The following is a 9,238-nucleotide window of genomic DNA, read 5'->3' on the forward strand; positions in this document are numbered from 1 at the left end:
TGTGATGAATCGAACACCCATAGAGTTCTGGTGTTGATCATGTTTTGCTCGTGGAAGATGTTTAGTCAACGGATCTGCGACATTCAGATCTGTATGCACTTTACAAATATCTATGTCTCCATCTTGAACATTTTCACGAATGAAGTTGAAGCGACGCTTGATGTGTCTGGTCTTCTTGTGAAACATGGGCTCCTTGGCAAGGGCAATAGCTCCAGTGTTATCACAAAAGAGAGTCATTGTGCCCGACGCATTGGGAATAACTCTTAGGTCGGTAATGAACTCCTTCATCCAACTTGCTTCATGCGCTGCCTCCGAGGCTGCCATGTACTCCGCTTCACATGTAGATCCCGCCACGACGCTTTGCTTGCAACTGCACCAGCTTACTGCCCCACCATTCAAAATATACATGTATCCGGTTTGTGACTTGGAGTCATCCAGATATGTGTCGAAGCTAGCATCGACGTAACCCTTTACAACAAGCTCTTCATCACCTCCATAAACGAGAAACATATCCTTAGTCCTTTTCAGGTACTTCAGGATATTCTTGACCGTTGTCCAGTGTTCCATGCCGGGATTACTTTGGTACCTTCCTACCAAACTTACGGCAAAGTTTACATCAGGTCTAGTACACAGCATGGCATACATAATAGACCCTATGGCCGAGGCATAGGGGATGACACTCATCTTTTCTCTATCTTCTGTCGTGGTCGGGCTTTGAGCCGACCTCAATTTCACACCTTGCAATACAGGCAAGAACCCCTTCTTGGACTGATCCATATTGAACTTCTTCAATATCTTATCGAGGTATGTACTTTGCAAAAGACCTATGAGGCGTCTTGATCTATCTCTGTAGATCTTGATGCCTAATATGTAAGCTGCTTCTCCAAGGTCCTTCATTGAAAAACACTTATTCAAGTAGGCCTTTATGCTCTCCAAGAGCTCTATATCATTTCCCATCAACAGTAGGCTTCTCCCACTCACTTTCTTCTAAACGCAGGCTTCTCCATAAGTCTGCATAAACCCAAACGCTGTGATCATTTCATCAAAGCGAATGTTCCAACTCCGAGATGCTTGCACTAGCCCATAGATGGAGCGCTGGAGCTTGCATACCTTGTTAGCATTCTTAGGATCGATAAAACCTTCCGACTGCATCATATACAATTCTTCCTTAAGAAAGCCGTTAAGGAATGCCGTTTTGATGTCCATTTGCCATATCTCGTAATCATAGAATGCAGCAATTGCTAACATGATTCGGACGGACTTCAGCTTGGCTACAGGTGAGAAGGTCTCATCGTAGTCAACCCCTTGAACTTGTCGATAACCTTTAGCGACAAGTCGAGCTTTATAGATGGTAACAATTCCATCCGCGTCCGTCTTCTTCTTAAAGATCCATTTATTTTCTATCGCTCGCCGATCATCGGGCAAGTCTGTCAAAGTCCATACTTTGTTTTCATACATGGATCCTATCTCGGATTGCATGTCTTTAAGCCATTTGTTGGAATCTGGGCCCGGCATCGCTTCTTCATAGTTCGAAGGTTCACGGTTGTCTAACAACATGATTTTCAGGACAGGGTTGCCATACCATTTTGGTGTGGAACGTGTCCTCGTGGACCTATGAAGTTCAGTAGCAGCTTGATCCGAAGTACCTTAATCATCATCATTAACTTCCTCTCTAGTCGGTGTAGGCACCACAGGAACATCTTCCTGAGCTATGCTACTTTCCGCTTCAAGAGGCAGTACTTCATCAAGTTCTACTTTACTCCAACTTACTTCTTTCGAGAGAAACTCTTTCTCCAGAAAGGATCCGTTCTTGGCAACAAAGATCTTGCCTTCGGATCTGAGGTAGAAGGTATACCCAATGGTTTCCTTAGGGTATCCTATGAAGACGCATTTTTCCGACTTGGGTTCGAGCTTTTCAGGTTGAAGTTTCTTGACATAAGCATCGCATCCCCAAACTTTTAGAAACGACAGCTTAGTTTTCTTCCCAAACCATAATTCATACGGTGTCGTCTCAACGGATTTCTATGGAGCCCTATTTAAAGTGAATGCGGCAGTCTCTAAAGCATAGCCCCAAAATGAGAGCGGTAGATCGGTAAGAGACATCATAGATCGCACCATATCCAATAGAGTGCGATTACGATGTTCGGACACACCATTGCGCTGAGGTGTTCCAGGCGGCGTGAGTTGTGAAACGATTCCACATTTCCTTAAGTGTGTGTGCCAAATTCATAACTCAAATATTTCCCTCCACGATCTGATCGTAAGAATTTTATTTTCCTGTCACGTTGATTTTCAACCTCACTCTGAAATTTCTTGAACCTTTCAAAGGTCTCAGACTTGTGTTTCATTAAGTAGACATATCCATATCTACTTAAGTCATCAGTGAGGGTGAGGACATAATGATAGCCACCGCGAGCCTCAACGCTCATTGGACCGCACACATCAGTATGTATGATTTCCAATAAGTTGGTTGCTCGCTCCATTGTTTCGGAGAACGGAGTCTTGGTCATTTTACCCATGAGGCATGGTTCGCACGTGTCAAATGATTCGTAATCAAGAGACTCCAAAAGTCCATCTGCATCGAGCTTCTTCATGCGTTTGACACCACTGTGACCAAGGCGGCAGTGCCACAAGTATGTGGGACTATCATTATCAACCTTACATCTTTTGGTATTCACACTATGAATATGTGTAACATTACGTTCGAGATTCATTAAGAATAAACCATTGACCAGCGGGGCATGACCATAAAACATATCTCTCATATAAATAGAACAACCATTATTCTCGGATTTAAATGAGTAGTCATCTCGTATTAAACGAGATCCTGATACAATGTTCATGCTCAAAGCTGACACTAAATAACAATTATTGAGGTTTAAAACTAATCACGTAGGTAAATGTAGAGGTAGTGTGCCGACGGCGATCACATCGACCTTGGAACCATTCCCGACGTGCATCGTCACCTCGTCCTTTGCGAGTCTCCGCTTATTCCGCAGCTCCTGTTTTGAGTTACAAATATGAGCAAACGCACCGGTATCAAATACCCAGGAGCTACTACGAGTACTGGTAAGGTACACATCAATAACATGTATATCACATATACATTTGGTGTTGCCGGCCTTCTTGTCCGCTAAGTACTTGGGGCAGTTCCGCTTCCAGTGACCACTTCCCTTGCAATAAAGACACTCAGTCTCAGGCTTGGGTGCATTCTTTGGCTTCTTCCCGACAGCTTGCTTGCCGGGCGCGGCAACTCCCTTGCCGTCTTTCTTGAAACCCTTTTTACCCTTGCCTTTCTTGAACTTAGTGGTTTTTATTCACCATCAACACTTGATGTTCCTTTTTGATTTCCACCTCCGCTGATTTCAGCATTGAATATACCTTAGGAATGGTTTTCACCATCCCCTGCATATTGAAGTTCATCACAAAGCTCTTGTAACTCGGTGGAAGCGACTGAAGGATTCTGTCAACGACCGCGTCATCCTGTTGACATGGTTTTTGACCAAAACAAAATAGAGTGCAAATACTGTACCAAAAGTTAGATAAATGCAAATGACAAAAATCCATTTAATAATGAATGGAAACTATTTAAAAATGGTCGATCGTTCAAAGCAATGGCTGATGAAAATAATGGTGTGATATATTGTTGAATGTTGATATTACGGACACCGAAAAGAGCCGGTGATTATAAAATGTGATGGAAAAATAATAACCATCAAATTGGTGTTCCAAGGAAATTATAGAGGACAAATAGCTTGCATACGTGTACCGCCACCGACGGTAGAATTCTAATGTCAACATAAAACCCCGGCATCTAAGATGGGCGCCGGTATCGGCAAAATATAACACGTAGCACGGCCCCACCAAAATGTCATTGTGAATTAACTAAATTTGTAGAAAATATAATCTAAAGCCAATAATAACATTGAGTCATTGGATAACACGTGCGTACGTACATACACTTATAAGCTGTATGTACATGACATGGCCTATATAATCCAATACGTAATTGATTTCCTGATCAATGCATAGACATGCATGCATGTGTATTAGGTTCTCCAACTAAATCAAGAGGCCCATACGTGTGTTAGTCCAAACCATGCCTGCATGCAATTAAAGCTTAATCAAATAATTAGGCTCAATGGGCCAAGACCTACACGTTGTAAAAACCTTGGCCTAAATTAGCCCATATTGGCTGATGGGACCTTGCCGGTTAATTAGCAATAAAGAAATAAGAGAAAAGAAAGGAGTAGCCCACGCTTCCCATGATCTCACGATCCTACATACACAGAACGTGGGCAGGCGAGCGCGCAGCGCTAGCTACAGTCCTCCCTATAATTACCTCCTCGCTCGGCATACATGGGGTCGCTCATTTTTTCATCCACACGCCACCGCTGTTGCTGCTCACTCATCATCCATCCATTGCTTGCTCTATCTCTAGTCCATCACTCTCACACACACATACATACGCTGCAACGCCGCTCGCCGTCATCGCCGCCGGCTGTTCGTCTCGCCGTCGTCGCCGCCGGCCGTTCGTCTCGTCGACGTCCTTATCGCCAGTTGCTCCTTGTCGTCGTCGCCATTGCCGTCACACCGCTCCTCGTTGGCCACACACATCGCCGACCGATCGTCGTCCGCATCATTCATCGCCGGCTGCTCACCATCTGCATCGCCCACGAGCTGCTCTACAGGGGCAGCTGCTCATCTACATCACCACATCACACGCACGTGACCACATCCAAGGCAAGGTGAGAATACATGGCTACCTCCTTGCTCTTTGCTTGATGCACTCCTCTTTCACCATATGTCTCAAGTAGTATTGGTGTTCTACATCGCTCCATATAGCACACCTAATTTGGTCTCATGGGATCTAGCATCCCTTGTTGATACAAACCATGGTTGAATTATGTTTTTGTTTTGGTCTCATGGATCTTGCATCTCATGTTGATACAATTCAAGAATAAAAAATATATTCCTTCTTGTTTTGGTCTCATGGTGATCTTGCATCCCATGTTGATACAATTCAAGATATCCATCAATGATGCTTTATTTTTACCACGTATCTCATATATTTTCGGTTCTGACCACAAGTTTCTTCTTGTTTTGGTCTCATGGTGATCTTGATCCCATGTTGATACAAATCAAGATAATGCATGAGATGCCTAATGGTCATATATCACTCCTCAATCCTATAATGATGCAAACTAAGTGCACACGATGCAACTAAAATTCTTCTTGTTTTGGTCTTATGGTGATCTTGCATCTCCATGTTGATACAAGTCAAGACCAAAAATTATGCTCATCTTGTTTTGGTCTCATGGCGATCTTGCATCCCATGTTGATACAATTCAAGAATAAAAATATGTCCATCTTGATTTGGTCTCATGGTGATCTTGCATCTCCGTGTGGATACAAGTCAAGACCAAAAATTATGCTCATCTTGTTTTGGTCTCATGGCGATTCAAGAATAAAAATATGTCCATCTTGATTTGGTCTCATGGTGATCTTGCATCCCATGTTGATACAAATCAAGGATAGAAATGAAAATAAACCTCATATTGATTTGGTTTCATAAAGCCCTATGTTGTTGGAAATTCAGGCATATTTCTTCCATATAAGTTATAGCCTGTCCGGATCCCTAAATGCAGTCATTGTTGCATCATGTGGTGCTAGTTATTTAATCATGAAGCAAAGACCAAAAAAATTGATAATATTTGCATGCCATCTGTCTAGTTAACTTCATCATGTCCATGCGAAACATAAATCGATATATACTTATGTTTGGTTACACTAGGAGCATACAGTTTGTGCTATGTTGGTGATAATACAAGCAAGAACAAATCAACATACTTCACTTGGTTATGCTACGCATGGGCACAATGTGGCTACATGATGTTAGTACTAATACAAGTGAAGTGAAACTTCAAAAAAAATATTCTCATGCACCGCGAATCCGAAGGCATATAAATATTTGACTAGATTCACTTAGTGGCATGCCCATATATGATATGTTTGAGACTAGCAAAAGTAGTATTTAAGCATAACCCATATGTCATAAAATATCCCTCATACAGATTAAAATTAAATCATGCATTCCATTCATATAGGTGAATGCATCCACAAAACTAAAAGATAATTAGGGGAGTAGCCATGTTGATTGCACTAAACATAGCATAGTGCAATTGAATATGCCATCACCCAATTTCATATAGCCCTCGCATATGATGGCTTAATGCAACGGTATATACATTGCTATAAAGTAAACCAAATATTCCACCACTTCATGCATGCATACAGAAACTATATGCATGTCAAAATTAACTCATAATAATAGTTATGCCCTATATTGCATATACACCGTCAGCCCGGCTAGTTAACCATTAAATAAGACAACTACTACATATTCGCGATGGTTAATGAGCTAGGCGTAAACGTGCTATATGAATGAACATTGTCAAATCGTGAATGTTGTGCAAGGCGTATGTCAGCATAGACGAAGTTCAAGGCTCTCCGAGTAACGCCGATGTCGAAGACAGCGAGGAGGACTTTTATTTCTACATTTTGTAGTTTTCTTTTAATTCTACATTTTGTAGTATTCATGTGTTGTGATGCTAGGTCCTCGTAATCTGGCACTTGGAACTCGGAGTAGTTAGAGGAATATTTCTTGCCAATGGATGTGGAGTTCATTAAATCAATCCTAGTATGCACAGCTCCACAGGAGGATTTTTGGGCCTGGCAGTTTGAAAAATCTGGGTTATTCTTGGTCCGATCTGCTTATAGAACTCTTGTGAACAACAAAAAAATCAGGGAGGATTGGTTGGAAGGAAGACAGTCCAGCTCTCCTTCAGCTTCGGAGCAGAAACAATGGACGAAGATGTGGAAAATTAAGGTACCAAGCAAGATACGTGTTTTTCTTTGGAGACTAGCCCATCATAGCATCCCAACAGGTTCAGAACGTCACCATCGCAACATGTTTGTTACCCCTGAATGCTGCTTCTGCCATGCATCCGATGATGATTGGCGTCAATCCCTGCTTGATTGCGCGATGGGCGCTCTAAAATGAAGTGCTAGTTGATCGCATTTCCGTTAATCAATCTAGCAATGCAAAGGAATGGATTTTCACCTTAATTTAGTCCGTACCCCATTCCCAGTTTGTCGAAACGATGGTCACATTATGGGCTATTTGGCCGGCTCGCCGGAAAGCTAGTCATGAGGAGATCTTCCAAAGTCCCTTCGCTATATCCAAATTTGTTGGCAATTTCATCCATGATCTGAAGCTTATAGGATATCCGCCCCATGCTAGAACTACATGATCGGCTCCTGCTGCTGTTCGAAGACGGATTGCTCCAGCGGATGATTAGGTTAAAATAGACGTTGATGCTGTAGTCACTCGGTCAGAGAACCGTGGTGTTGTTGCTGCCATTTGTCGCCGTGGTGATGGTAATTACATGAGATCTTCAGTCCTGGTCTGTTCTGGGATCTCAGACCCTCCGACCCTGGAGGCGATCGCGTGTCGGGAGGTACTCGCTTTAGCTGCAGATCTTCAGCTGGGCAAATGTGTTCTGTCGTCTGATTGTCTGGAAGCAATTAACTCGCTGAAGAATAATCTTCTGCCTGCATATGCGGCTGTCATTCGCGAAATAGAAAGTAGAAGTGAGGGTTTTACAGATGTATGCTTTGTCCATGAAGGAAGAGCATCCAATACTCATGCTCATGATTTAGCTCGTAGCTCTCTAGATTTGTTACAAGGACGCTCTCTGTGGCTCCTAGATCCTCCATATATTTCTATTATACCCTTGATTATTCAGTAATAAAGAGAGCATTATCCCTCAACAAAAAAAAACTATTCTTCACATCATTCTCTTTCACCTGTCTTTTCTCTCCCGTAGCGTTTCAGAAATCTTCGTGCTCCCTTCTCGCTGGGATTCACAATCGCACCACAGCAAACGGCGACGTCCCTGCTCGTCTGACTTTGCTTTTGCTATGTAGGAGCCTAACATAGCCTATATCCACCTCACATAATCCACCCAACGTCTCTCCTCTTCTTAGTACTACTAGTTTTGCTGCTGCTCAACAGAACTTGCTGTAAACTCGTTGGACGGAGACAAAACGCGAGTATCTTTCCTGTTGTCCTGCCTCCCATCACCAGCGACTCGCCGCCATGGCCAAGCCACCGTCATGCCGCTCCTTCCCCCTGAAGATTCCGCCCTTTTCCGCCTCCCTCCCCTTCCCCGGTTCCCCTAGCCCTAGCCGAGACCACAGAGCAGGGAGCCCTGTGCCCTTCATGGCGTCCTGACGGCGCCGCTCCGGCGCCAATCCGTTCCTTGCCGACGCTTGCGACATGCAGAAGCCGAGCAGGCGTTCTAGTTCAAAATACGTTTTCTACGGCACCTATCAAACGACGTGCCGGTCTTCAAGAAGTATTGCAGGCTATACTGCGTGTTAGAAGGGAATATAAAGAGGATTGGTGGAGCACGACGCGTTGTTTATTGCTTGAGCCTCATGGTATATATATATATATACAGTGTTACTATTCATCACTCAGGGTGCAGAATAAGTTATTCTTCACCCGAGGTAATCTTATGATCATTTCATAATTAAATTACAGTTTCGAATTTAAATAGTTACATTTCTATTGATTCACTACGTAAAATTTGACATAAGAAAATAAAAATATAGGTCATAAGCCAAGAAAATCTGCAGTTTATGTGTATTTCAGACTATGTTTTTATGTTTGTAATTTTACATAACATAAAATATTTTTTACGGTGATTATATATTTTCTTACGGTCCCTTTTTGCATCGGAAATACGACAAAACTTACAGAACGTAAAATTATGGTGCATTGATGGTAAAATAGAGGGGGTGAAGAATAACTATTGCTCACCCAGGGTGACGAATAGCGCGACCCTTAATGCACCATAATTTTACATTCCGTAAGTTTTGTCTTATTTCCGACGCAAAAAGGGACCGTAAGAAAATATATAATCGCCATAAAAAATATTTTATGTTATGTAAAATTGTAAACGTAAAAACATAATCTAAAATACACATAAACTACAAATTTTCTTGTCTTATGACCTATATTTTTATTTTCTTACATCAAATTTTACGTAGTGAATCAATAGGAATGTAACTATTTGAATTCAAAACGTAATTTAATTATGAAATGATCGTAAGATTATCTCGGGTGAAGAATAACTTATTCTGCACCCTGGATGATGAATAGCAACACTAT

The sequence above is a fragment of the Triticum dicoccoides genome, chromosome 3A (assembly GCF_002162155.2).
Source record: "Triticum dicoccoides isolate Atlit2015 ecotype Zavitan chromosome 3A, WEW_v2.0, whole genome shotgun sequence".
Lineage (NCBI taxonomy): Eukaryota > Viridiplantae > Streptophyta > Magnoliopsida > Poales > Poaceae > Triticum > Triticum dicoccoides.